General features: G+C 48.6%; 2 non-coding genes across 2 annotated transcripts; both read right to left on the bottom strand.

Moving 5' to 3' along the window:
* Positions 1 to 2,944: 2,944 nt before the first annotated feature.
* Trnae-uuc (transfer RNA glutamic acid (anticodon UUC)) lies at positions 2,945 to 3,016 on the bottom strand. The gene has a single exon. It is a non-coding gene; the product is annotated as a tRNA-Glu (tRNA).
* Positions 3,017 to 12,440: 9,424 nt separating this feature from the next.
* On the bottom strand, positions 12,441 to 12,514 carry Trnan-guu (transfer RNA asparagine (anticodon GUU)). Its single transcript has one exon. It is a non-coding gene; the product is annotated as a tRNA-Asn (tRNA).

The following is a 12,514-nucleotide window of genomic DNA, read 5'->3' as shown; positions in this document are numbered from 1 at the left end:
GTTATGTCTCCTTAATAGATGATTCCCTTAAGCATTATGAAATGTCCTTTTTTATCCCTTCCCTTCTAATTAATTTGGCTTGAAGTCCACTTTATCGGATATGAGGATAAAAACCCAGTTTGTTTACGAGATCCACGTGACTATGTTTTTTTTCCCATCCTTCTACCTTCAGTCTGAGGATGTCTTTGCCTATGAGGTGAGTCTCTTGGAGACAGCATATTCTTGGGTCTTGTTTTTCAATCTAATCTGCCAGTCTGCATCTTTGGATTGATGAGTTTAGGGCATTTACTTTTAATGGTATTATTGAGATATGATTTTTATTCCCTGTCATTTTATTTTAATTTGAATTAGTTTATCATTCACTCATTGTTCTTTTAGTGTAGTCCCTCTCTTTGCTGGTTTCACTTTTAATTTTTATTTCTTCTTCATGAAATATCTTGAATGTGTTTCATAGTGCAAGCCTTCTAGTTGTGAATTCTTTAACATTTGCTTATCATGGAAGGTTTTTATTTCATCATCAATTCTGAAGCTTATTTTTTCTGGGTATTTTCTTGGCTGGAATCCATTTTCTCTCAGAGATTGGTATTTAAGACCTCCTTGCTTTGAGGGTCTGGGTTGAGGGTCTTGGGTTTTCCTTTAAATGTTACCTGTTGTGTTTCTCTAGAAGTCTTTAAAAATTCTATCCTTATTCTGTATGTTAGGCATTTTCATAATAATGTGGCCTGGTGTGGATCTATTGTAATTTTGTATATTTGAGGTCCTGTAAGCCTCCTGTATTTGACTTTCCATTTTATTCTTAGTTTTAGGAAATTTCCTGATATTATTTCATTGAAAAGATTGTGCACTCCTTTTCTTTGTATCTCTGAGACTTCATCTATCCCAATAAATATTAAATTGTGTTTTTGCAGTTAATTCCAGATTTCTTTAAAAAAACTTTTTTAGTTGTTGTTCGACCTTAATTTTATTTATTTATGTTTGGTGCTAAGAATTGGACCCAGTGCCTCACACATGCTAGGCAAGTGCTCTACCACTGAGTTACAATCTCAGCCCTTATTCCATATTTCTAAGCCATTCTGTCCATGGTCTCTCAAAATCTTTTCTCCACAGTCAACTTTGTTTGCAAGATTTATATATATATATATATATATATATATATATATATATAGAAAATAATACATATATATACATATACATATATATACACACACACATATAAACCATATTTTTTATAAAGTATATATATGCATAGGGTGGGGTTGTAGCTCAGTGGAAGAGCACTTGCCTAGCATGTGTGAGGCACTGGGTTCAATTCTCAGTACCACATACAAATAAATAAAGGTCCATCAACAAGTAAAAAATATTTTAAATATATAAAAATATATATGCATAATTCTTTTTTCTTGAACCAGGGATTGAACCCAGGGGTGCCTAAGCACTGAGCCACATCCTTAGCCCTTTTTAGTTTACATGTTATGTTGAGACAGTCTCGCTGAGTCTCCTAGGGCCTCACTAAGTTACTGAGGCTGCTTTTGAACTCTTAATCCTCCTGCATCAGCCTCCCAAGCTGCTGGGATCACAGGTGTGCATCACCATGCCTGGCAAGATGATATATTTCATCTTCATTGCCTGAAACTCTGTCTTCCAAGTGATCTAGTCTGTTGGCAAAGCTTTCCATTGAATTTCTAATTTGGTTTATTGATTTCTTCATTTCAAGGATTTCTGCTTGTTTCTATTTTCCTAGAATCTCTATTTATTGAAGTGATGTTCACTTCCTGTATTTTCTCTGATTTCACTCCTTGCACCATCCTTTGTTTTGTCCTTTAACTAGGCACATTCTAAACTGCTTCTCTGACACTTCTTCCACTGGGGTGTTGACGGATTCTGTTGTTGGAATATCTTGATCCGACGCTTGCACCCCTCCCCACTGTCCGCACAAGCGTCAGCCTAAGGTGACAGGCAGGTATTCTTAAGTCCCACCGGGACAGTGAGCACAGCGGAAAAACCAAGGTCACCTACGGTAAGGCCAGAACACTGGACCCGAGGGAGAGCAGGAGTGTAGAAGAAAGGTTGAAACAAGGAAACACAAAGACGACACCCAAGACGCCACGAAGTAAACAAAAGAGAGGACGAGCTAAAGACAACAGCTGCTTCTTGGTACGGTAAATGCCATGGGAAAGCGGGAACGAGTCCCCCACTACCACGAGTCAGGCAGGCGTCACCGCCCCCACCTCTCCCGCACCCGCCGGCCACGCTCTCCGCCGCCCGCCGCCGAGCTGAGCGCGGGGAGCGCGAGCCCAAGGACCGCCGTCGGGGAGCGGGCGGAGCAGGCAGGGGGCGCCCCGGAGCCGCCCGCGCCCGCGGTCCAGGCGCGGGGAGTGGGCCCCGGGCGTCTGCGGGACGCGGCCGCTGGAGCAGCCGGGGAGGGCGGGGGAGGCCACGCGGGTCTTCTGGCCTGGAAATGCCGCCGGCCTGGCTTTCGCTGTGGGCAGCGCGAGGCTCGGGCTCAGTCTTGCGGCCTTCTCTGTCCTGGAGAGCGCCACCGCCCTCCCTGGCGCTTCGCCACCTGAACCACTGGGTGTGGGGCTCCTGAAGGGACGGGGCCTCGCAGGAAGGGTCCTGAAGGCCGTCCACCAGGGTGCTGGGGTGTCCGGGAGAGCCTGTCCACGGGTGGGCAGCGGGTAAGGGCGGGAAGAGGGAGAGGAAGCAGAGGTGGGAAGGCGGCCGGTGAGGGCCGCGCGTTTGGGGTCCCGGCGGTGTCGGCGTCGGAGTCCGAGTGACCTTGGTTTCGGTTTTCTTTCGGAAAAGAGCGAGGGGAAGCGCGGCGTTAGGTTGGGGCTGAGGTGAGGACAGGGAAAGGGAGCGCAGGGGAGCGCTGTGGAGTGGCCGCCCGCAGCCCAGCCGGCGGCCAGGGCCTTCAGGCGCGACGAGGCCCGGGCAAAAGGGATTCCCTGACCGGGAATCGAACCCGGGCCGCGGCGGTGAAAGCGCCGAATCCTAGCCACTAGACCACCAGGGAGGGACGGTGGCCTGCCCAGGTGCGCCCTCTCGTGCTGGCTGCTGTCCGCGGAGGCACTTGTGAGACCCAAGGCGCCCGCTGGGAAGGCTGGAGCCCCAGGAGCCTGGCGACTCCTCACTGCCGCAGCGCATCCGCCACCGCCCTGCCACCGACGCCTCCCACCCGCCCAGGCCTGGGCGCGTCTCTGGGCGGAGGCCAAGCACACGGAGCCCGCCCCGGTTCCGCCCGGTCCAGCTTTCGCACCGCCAGGCGCCAGCGCCGAGCGCACCCTCGTGGCCACCGCGGCTTCTGGCCCGGAATCGGCCTCCTCGGCCCGCGGCGAGCGCGAGCCCCCAGTCCTCGCCCTGCGGGGGTCGGGGCTGCTCGGGACTCGCCGGCTCCGGACGCTCACCGCGCGGGGGGCTCATTGCCGTAGGCGCCCGCTCAGGAGCGCGGAGCCAGACGCCGGCGCAGGACGTCTCTGCCGCTCGAGTCCCTGCGCTTGGCCTTCGCGCGTCCCCGTCGCGCGGACCCGCCGGTCCGCACCGAGTCCGAAGTGGGGAGAGGCCCTCGTGCCCCGCGGGCAGGGCCCCTGGGCGCTCGCGCCCCCAACGATGGTCAGCTGCGGGAGGTCCCGGGGCCGCGGGGGAGGGCGCGATCCCCAACCGGGGCTCCCGCCGTGCGCCCGTCCCGCGCCCGGGTCTCCGCCGGACTCAAGGCCAGCAGGCGGGCCTGGGTGCCAGTGCTGGGCGAGGCTGCAGGGAGCGGTGGCTCCCTCCCCGCCGCTGCTGGACGCGCACGCCGCCGGTCCCGCGGCCTTCGCCGGCCTCCCGGGGCCTCCTTCCCTTCCTCCCGCTTCCACCCCTCCCCTGCCTCCTCTGCCTCCCGCTTCCTGTTCAGCGACTGTTTCCCGAGAAGTACCTGTCCGGTAAAGGAGCACGTCCCCTCCCGGGAGTCTGGGCCAGGACACTTACGCCAACCAGCCCTTCGAGGGCTCCCCCGCGGAAACCGAGGCGCTGCCTGTGCCCGAGTTCGGCTGCCGACGGCAGAACACAGGCGACCGCCCTTCTAGGTTCTGCCCCCCGCAGCAACGTGTTGGTGGCGAAAGGCCCGGCGAAGCACCCGTGATCGCCGCAGCAAGGACAACGATGGGCTCAGGGGGAGCCCTGGTGTAGGGCTTCCCCTAGGACCCGGGGCCCGGCTCCTGCTGCCGGGCTTCCAGCTCCTCCTGCGGGGCTTCCAGCTCCTCCTGCGGGGCTTCCAGCTCCCGAGCACGCCCCTTGCGCACGGTGCTCCGGGGCCCACTCTCCCGCTGTCGGAGCTGCAGGAGCCGGTGGCTTCGGGGCTCCCGGAATGTGTATGGCTCCTCTGCGAGCTGCGGGCCTCGCAGGCCCGTTCCCGCAGCGTCAGCCCTCGGTACTCTTGGCTCTGACCAAATGCTTGTCCTTCCCGGTCCAACCCGGCACCGCAGGGTCCTCCGCCCCCGCCCTCTCCCCCACTCCCCAAAGCCTGTACCCGCTCCTCAGCGCCTCCTCCCCGCCCTCCTGGCAAAGGAAACCCCGAGGAGTTCCAGCCACTGTCACTTATTCTTTCCGACTCAGTTGAAGTCTGCGACTAAATCGCGCCTTGGCGGTTTTGGACACCACGGGCAGCAAAGGGGTTTGGCTGCTTTTAAAGATCGGATGAGATTTCAACATTTCAAAACGTAGAGGAGGGAGCTAAGGCAGGGCGGGAGGGGGGGATTTAAGGCCTTGGGCGCCCAGGCTAGAAAAGCTGGACGGTCTCAGACCCACAGGCTAAGCCCCCACCTCAACAAACAACGCGCCGGAGAGGAAACACTATCCAAAGCTAAGGCGAGGAAGGAAATAATAAAGGTCAGAGCAGAAATCAATGCCCTGGAAAAGAGAAAAATAATAGAGAAAACCAAAGAAACAGAGCTGGATTTTTTGAAATGAGGGATAAACTAAATTAAAAAAAAAAAAAGAAAAAAGAAGAAGACCACAGCCATTAAGAGAATCAGAAATGAATCAGAGACTCCAGGCACTACAGACTTGTAATACTAACAGAATAACAAGGAGAAACTTGGAACATTCTCTGTACTCATAAATATGACGACCTAGATGAACTGGGGGAATTGCTCAAAACTACAAACTACCGCATCTCGCACAATACCCAAGAGATCATCTGGAGCACTCCACCATGATTGAAGAAATTGGATTCTGACTTTCAAAATAGCCAGAAAAGAAATCTCCAGGTCCAGGTGATTTCGCTGGAGAATTCTGCCAAGGGTTTAGGAAGAATTACCACCAGTTCTGTGTAGTCTCTTCCAGAAGATGGAGGGGGCGGGAACACTTCCCAACTATTTCTTTGAAGCTTTCATGGCCCTGAATCCAAAACCAGACAAAGAAATATACAACAACAAAAACTACAGACGAATATCCCTAATGAATATCGATGTAAAAACAACAACATATTAGCAAATATGACTCAGCAATATAGAAAAGGAATTATAAACCATGACCAAGTGGAGTTTATTCCAGGGATACAGGGCTGGTTCTCCAGAAGAACTTGAAAACTGTCTCCAGAAGAAAACCCACATAAATCTACCAATCCACGAATAGAAAGCCAGTGGCACTCAATCCCAGCATCACCAAAAAGAAAAGAAAAAAAGACAATGCTATTGACAGAGTTCGACACCCCTTTCCTGGTGAAAACCGCTTTGACAAGTGGGAAGAGAAAGGAACTTTTTCAAGAATATAAAGAACAACTGGCAAAAAGAAAGAAAGAAACCCCAATAGTCTGAACTCACACTTAAAGGAGAAAGACTGAATGTCTTTCCTTTAGTGACATAAAATGGGCCCCCATGAGAGAAAGGACCCCTTAGGACTAAGGGGAAAACACCTCTTGATGGACAGCCACGCCAGCTCTCACTCTTATGGGGCTAACAGCCATACTAGAGAATCTGGAGTTAAAAAGTACATCAGGACTGGGGCTGGGGCTCAGTGGCAGAGAACTTGCCTGGCACATGTGAGGCACTGGGTTCCATCCTCAGCACCACATAAAAAGAAATACATGAAATAAAGGTCCATCAACAAGTAAAATATAATAATAATAAATAAAAGTGCATCGGTCGTCAAGACTGTGAGTGTGAGATGACACACCAGGAGACAGGAGGCTGGGAAAGTCAGTTCAGCCTCCTGAGACTAGGTGGTCAGCAGACGGGCCAGCGGAATCCAGACTAAGCAGAGTCTACACTGTCCTGAAGCTAATAATAGCAGAGACTTTCCCAGGTGATAAGCGCATCTCCAGGTGGTGAGGGGGAAACACGTGCCTAGGAGAGTCACCGAAGTCACTTCTACCCTGTTAACCTAGTAAGTTTTCCAGTCCTAGGTGGAGGCTCACGATGGTCATGAGAGATGTGAGGCACAAAGAAGCCCGATGGGGAAGAGGACAGTCGCCATCCAGATCCCACCTCGCTGTGTGCTGACCTCAAGAGATGACGTTGCCGCCTGGCCCAGAGAGGCCACGGAAGCCTCTCCCCTTTAGTCTTTGGCTGAGTCCATCTGGGGCCTCTGTCCTCTAAGTGCGGTCTCCCCTCTGCTTGGACAGTATTGCCCCCTTCCTTGCTGGAGTCCACCTGAGGTCTCGGTCGCCCCAGTGCTGTCTCGCTTCCGGCTGGAAGGAACAGAATTCCCTAATAAAGCCTCGCCTGTGTTTGAATCCTTTCTGGGTCCATCGTTGACCTCTACAGCTCTGGGTCCGGGGAGCCAGCGTGGGCCACCTGAAGACTGAGGTCAGAGCACTTAAGTGCATTCCCGACACTGGGCTTTCAGATGAGCACTTAGGGAGAGCAATCGGGAAAGACGGGGAGAGAAACGGCCTGCAAGGAGAAGACGGACAGGTGAACTCTTCCCCATTGTCCTTTCCAGTGACAATAGACAGACAGACAGACAGAAGCCCCTGGGCACTGTACAGAAAACAAACCTAGAAGGCTCTGACCTTTGGTGAGGAGAAAAACAAAACAGATCACCAAAGGATCTCAGGACCCAGAAAGTTCAGATGGAATGTCCACAGGGTTCTCTTTCTTTCTTTTTTTTTAAGAAAGAGAGAGAGACGGAATTTAGTTTTTGGCGGACACAACATCTTTGTTTGTATGTGGTGCTGAGGATCGAACCCGGGCCGCACGCAGGCCAGGCAACGCGCTGCCGCTTGAGCCACATCCCCAGCCCCTCCGCAGGGCTTTCTTCTCACTGGTATAGCTCAGAGGTACAGCTGCCCCAGGAACGCCAAAGGGTGCAGATCAAAAGTCCCCCAATGATCCTGTCTCTGTAGCCAAAAGATCAGGAAGAGAGAGGGCAGCCAAGGAAGGCAGAAAACACCGACAGAAGGTGTTGGTCGCATCTCTGCCACATTTTGTCACAAAATACCTGGGTATATCAACTTACAAAAGGGGCAAGATTTATTATGGTTCACGGTTTTGTAAGTTTCACTCCTTGATTGGCTGACCCCATTGCTTCTGGGCTGTGGGGAGACCGTGCATCCTGGCCACATCACCCACAGAGCAAAGCTCCTCACCTCTGGGCAGGGAAGTGTAGAACAGGGGCTTTGACCGGGATCTCATGATCCCCGCTGGAGGGCATGCCCCAGTGACCACAAGACTTCCCGTTGGACCATGCCTCTTCAGGATTCCCCTCCACTCCAACAAGGTGGGGACTAAGTCCAGCTTCTCAAAAATTAAAGACAAAGGAAAAACGGAACAATAACAGTTTTTCCTAGAAGGTAAAAATAATTCCAATGACAGCAGACTTCTTATCAGAATCCAGTCAGGAGTGAGTGGCACAGTGCTTCCCATGCTAAAGACAGTAAGGGTCAACTCACACTCCTATGTAGCCACAGGCACCTTTCAGCAACTAAAGGAAAATTAAAAGATTCTCAGATTGAGGAAAACTAATGGAATCTGTCACCCACAGTTCTACCACAAAAGAATGGCCGCTAGGAGCTCTCTAAACAAAAAGGAAAACAAGAACAAACAAACAAAAAGAGAAGAAAATTTGAGGCATCAGGAAGGAAGGGGAAAAACACAGTAAACAAAATAAGATTCCCTTCTCCTCTTGAGTGCTCTGAATTATGTTTGATGATTTAAGAAAGATTCATACACTGTTTGGCATGGTTCCAAACTGGTGTAGAGGAAATATTTAAATGAATGACATTACAAATGGGGAGCGCAAAGAGATATAAAAGGCAGCTAAGTTCTCTATAGCTCACTCGAACGGGCAAAATAATGTCACTAGTGTACCGTGTTAAAATATAGACGTAGATATAAAAATATATCCATCTTGAGAAACCAAGAGAGCTCCACAAATAGATCGTATTAACATCACTACATATACTCCAATATGCAATTCCAAATATATATTCCAGTCCCCACAAGAAGGTAGCAAATAGAAAACGGTCCCAGAACACAAATGAAACTTTACAAACAGAAAATGAAATATAAAATGGCAGACTTGAGCCCCCTCCTTTCAATAAGTACTATTATTCTTTGCATTTTTATTTATGTATTTTTATGTGGTGCTGAGAATAGAACCCAGTGCTTCACATACGCTAGTAGGCAAGCGCTCTACCCCTTAGCCACAATCCCAGCCCCTAATAAGTATTCATTTTTAAATGCAAGTTTTCTGATTACATCCATTCAAAGACAGACTGTAGAGGAATGGAGTAAGAGGTATGACCCACCGGAGTGCATGCTGGTTACAAAGAAGCCAAAGTCAAATATAATGATACAGGCAGGTGGGAAAGAACGGATGGACAGAGCTATACCATGCAGCATTAAGCAAAGGCAAGCAGAGCTGGCTGTATTAATATTAGATAAAGTGAAGTTCAGAACAAAGACACTAACCAGAGACCCACAGGCACATTAGGCAATGGTAGAAGGGTGGGTCCAACATGTGCAACAAAAACCGGTGGAACTGAACAGACAATTTCACAATTAGAGCTGGAGACTTCAATAATACAGAGAACAACTAGTCAGAATCAGCTGGGATCTTGAATAAACCAACAACACAATCAATAAGCAGGAAATAATTGTCAAGCTTAGAAACCTCTGCAAGAGCAGAATGCATACAGTCATCGGCCCAGATTCACAGGTTGAACGGCTAACTTCATCAGCCACTAGGCATATGATAATTAAAGTCCCAGTGAGATATCAGTGCACACCTATCAGGATGTCCTCAATAAAAGCCTGACGACATCAAGTGCTGATGAGGATTCAAGGAAGCCTGGATCACTCATATATTGCTGGGGTGAATAGGAAGCATCAAAGCCACTCTTTGGTCAGCTCCGTGTTGCTGTGATCAAAATACCTGACTGAACCTGACGAAAACTTTATTTGGGGCTAGAGTTCCAGAAGTCTCAGTCCATAGTGGCCAACTCCTTTGCTCTGTACAATGAGCAAAGGCCAGGCAGAGATAAGTACTGGGGCTCCCACAAATACCTGTATCGTAAATTTCATAGCAACTGAATTCTTAATATCTGGCGGCAGCGGGAGGGAATGTGGACGACCTTTGGGTAAACAAATTATGGGTTATCTATCCATAGCATGGAACAGTACGCAGGCATTTGAATACAAAAAGAACAACCCATTCATACACTCAGCCACCGGAATGACTCTCCAGAGAAACTCACAGTGAGAAACTGTAATCCCAAAGGCTAAACACTGGGTTCCATTCATACATCATGTTGAAAAGAATAAATCACAGGAATGGAAGTCGATTAGAGGTGGCCAGGGGTTAAAGAGGAAAGGAGGGGCCGTCCTGAAGAGAGGAGACTATCATTCCAAAAGGGCCTCGAGGGGGCTGGGGTGGCAACTCAGTCGTAAAATGCTTGCCTAGCATGTGTGAGGCACTGGGTTTGATGCTCAGCACCACATATAAATAAACAAAATAATGTTCTATCAGCAACTAAAAAAAAATAAAGTTTAATTTAAAAATAGGGGCCCTCGTGGTGGACTTTTATGGTGATGAAAATATTCTTGCTTATATCAATATCAGTGTCCCGGTACTACACTACATGCAATATTTTAAAAAACACCACCGTTTTGTAAATACCACCAAATGTTACAATTTGAGGAAACTGGGTAAAAGCTACAAGGGATCTCTCTGTATCAGTTCTTAAGATAGTATGTGAATTACTTTAAAAAAAAAAAACACATGTACTAAATGAAATCTAAGTATATTTCTCCTTGTTTGTCCTGGACGTTGTTTAGAAAACATTAAGGCAAACAAAACTTCCCAGCACCCTTGATACCCTTGAAGATAGCACCAATAACACCAGGCTTTGCACCTTTTTTAAAATGAAGAGTATAAAATGTTCACTGATCCCTACTGTTCTTCTTTGAGGACTGTCCACAGTTTCTTCTTTTCTCCTCTGCGTTTTTCAAAGGCATGGAGAACAAAACTACTCTAAAAGATTGTACTGGTCTGAATTCTTTAGAGAAACAAAACCCATATTGTTCAAACATTATTTGCATAGAGAGGCTTATAAAAAGGCATTGGCTCACGTGATCATGGACACTGAGAAATCCTAGACCTCATCTGATCCAGGAGAGCCCGTGCTGTAGTTCCAGTCCAAGCTCAAGTCCCAAGGCAGAAACTGATATCTCAGCTCAAAGACAGTCTAGAAGAGAGAAAGAGGAGCTGGGCTTGTGGCTCAGTGGTGGAGCACTTGCCTGGGAACTGTGAGGCACTGGGTTTGAATCTCAGCACCACCTGTTAGGCTGTAAACAAGTCTGGATGGCACCTGGCAAAATGCCATTGGAAGTGGTTTGTGAAGTAACGCCAGTGAGCCATTAAGTGTGGAGATTCCTTATTGGTTGACTGCTGTATCGAGTTTATGTTAATTAAGATAAGCTGTGTGAAATGCATAAATACCCCTCCGGTCCTACAATAAACGGCGTCCACTCCTGCTGTATCAAGGTACACAAGTTGTTCGTCACCCCCCCCCGGTTATTTTGCTGCAGCTGGACTGCAGCAACCACCTATAAATAAATCAATTAAATAAAGGTCCATTGACAGCTAAAGATGTGTATTTTAAAAAGAGAGAGAGAGATCTTCCTTAACCTTGTTTTTATTTTTTATTTTTTCTTCTTCTTTTGTTGTTGTAATCCAGGGCTTCCAGTTGACTGAATGAGGCTCATAGACATCGAGGAGGGCAATCTGCTTTATTCAGTTTATGGATTCAAATGTTAATCTCATCCAGAAACACCTTTGGAGACATACTCAGAAGTGTTTTACCAAATGTCACAGCACCTTCTGGTCTATCCAAGCTGACATGTAAAATTCACTACTCCTATACCCTCATCACTCCGAGTAATACATTTAGCATAACGTCTTACCCAATTATAAAATACAGCTACTACATTTCAGCATAACGTTGGCTTCTCCTTTGCAGCGGTAATATGTTGGGCTTTCAGTGAACACGGGGTCATTTTGACCTCATGTGGTCTCACCCAGCCCCTACCATCATTACCACCAGTGAATTGTTGGCGTGGCTTTGTTTTTTCAAAATATCAGTAAACTCTGGACTTTGCTAATCTCCCTTTGCACAGGTGGCTTGGTAGAACCCCGCAACAGAGGCCAGTCTTCTCTTGACCTGAGTGATTAGGTCACTACCAAGAAACGATCATGGTTACTGGAGGACTCTAAAATATCTGGGAAGTTAAGCTGTGCAAAACATGCAACAGCATATCCGTGTGTGATGTCCACTGGGGCCTGCTGATGTGGCCCTCCCCCCAGGCCTTAGCACTGCCCCTACTGGAAAATCATGGATAGGTAGAAGAAGAGAAAGTCTGCCACCCTGGCAAGTTCACAAAGAAAGGGCAATTGATAGAGTTGGAAGTAACGTGGAATATGATTTGTCATCATTCGTGGGGGAGATAAATTTGTAAAATATACAAAAGTTAGAAGTATCAGGTAAACACTGTGATGTAGCAATTGCACGGCCAGTTCTCTGCACCACGGAAATGAGGTAGTGGTACAAGAATGATGGGCAGCATTATTTTTCAACATAAAATCTCGAACCAACCCAATTTCAAAACCATTTGGAAAAGGTCACTGAAAACTGCAAAAACTAAGAAAGAAAGGTTTTTTGTTGTTTTTTTTTTTCCTTTTTTAAAGGAAGTGGATAATCATATTGGGGAAGGCACTGTTGACCCCCTCCTGGGGCCAGGGTACTAGTGTACCTGTCCACTCTGCTGCTGATGAAAAACAAGAAGAGAACCATCCCAGAGTTGACCTCAGTGGTGGCAGCCTGTCCAGGAAGGCAGAACAAGGGTGAGATGGCCCTACACTGCAGGGTGGTGCGGTCCCTAGCGCCCTGCCGTTGCTAAAGAGCTGAACGGAGGCTAAAACGACCGGGCAAGAGCTGTTTGCCAAAGAAGGAGGCTAAGCGTCCCTGGGTGGGCTCGAACCACCAACCTTTCGGTTAACAGCCGAACGCGCTAACCGATTGCGCCACAGAGAC

The sequence above is a fragment of the Marmota monax genome, unplaced genomic scaffold (genome assembly GCF_021218885.2).
Source record: "Marmota monax isolate L192 unplaced genomic scaffold, Marmota_monax_Labrador192_F-V1.1 WCK01_AAM20220418_F8-fsc01527, whole genome shotgun sequence".
In the NCBI taxonomy this organism is placed as follows: Eukaryota; Metazoa; Chordata; class Mammalia; order Rodentia; family Sciuridae; genus Marmota; species Marmota monax.
The sequence above is the reverse complement of the archived record's forward strand: the minus strand, read 5'-3'. Positions and strand labels throughout refer to the sequence as shown.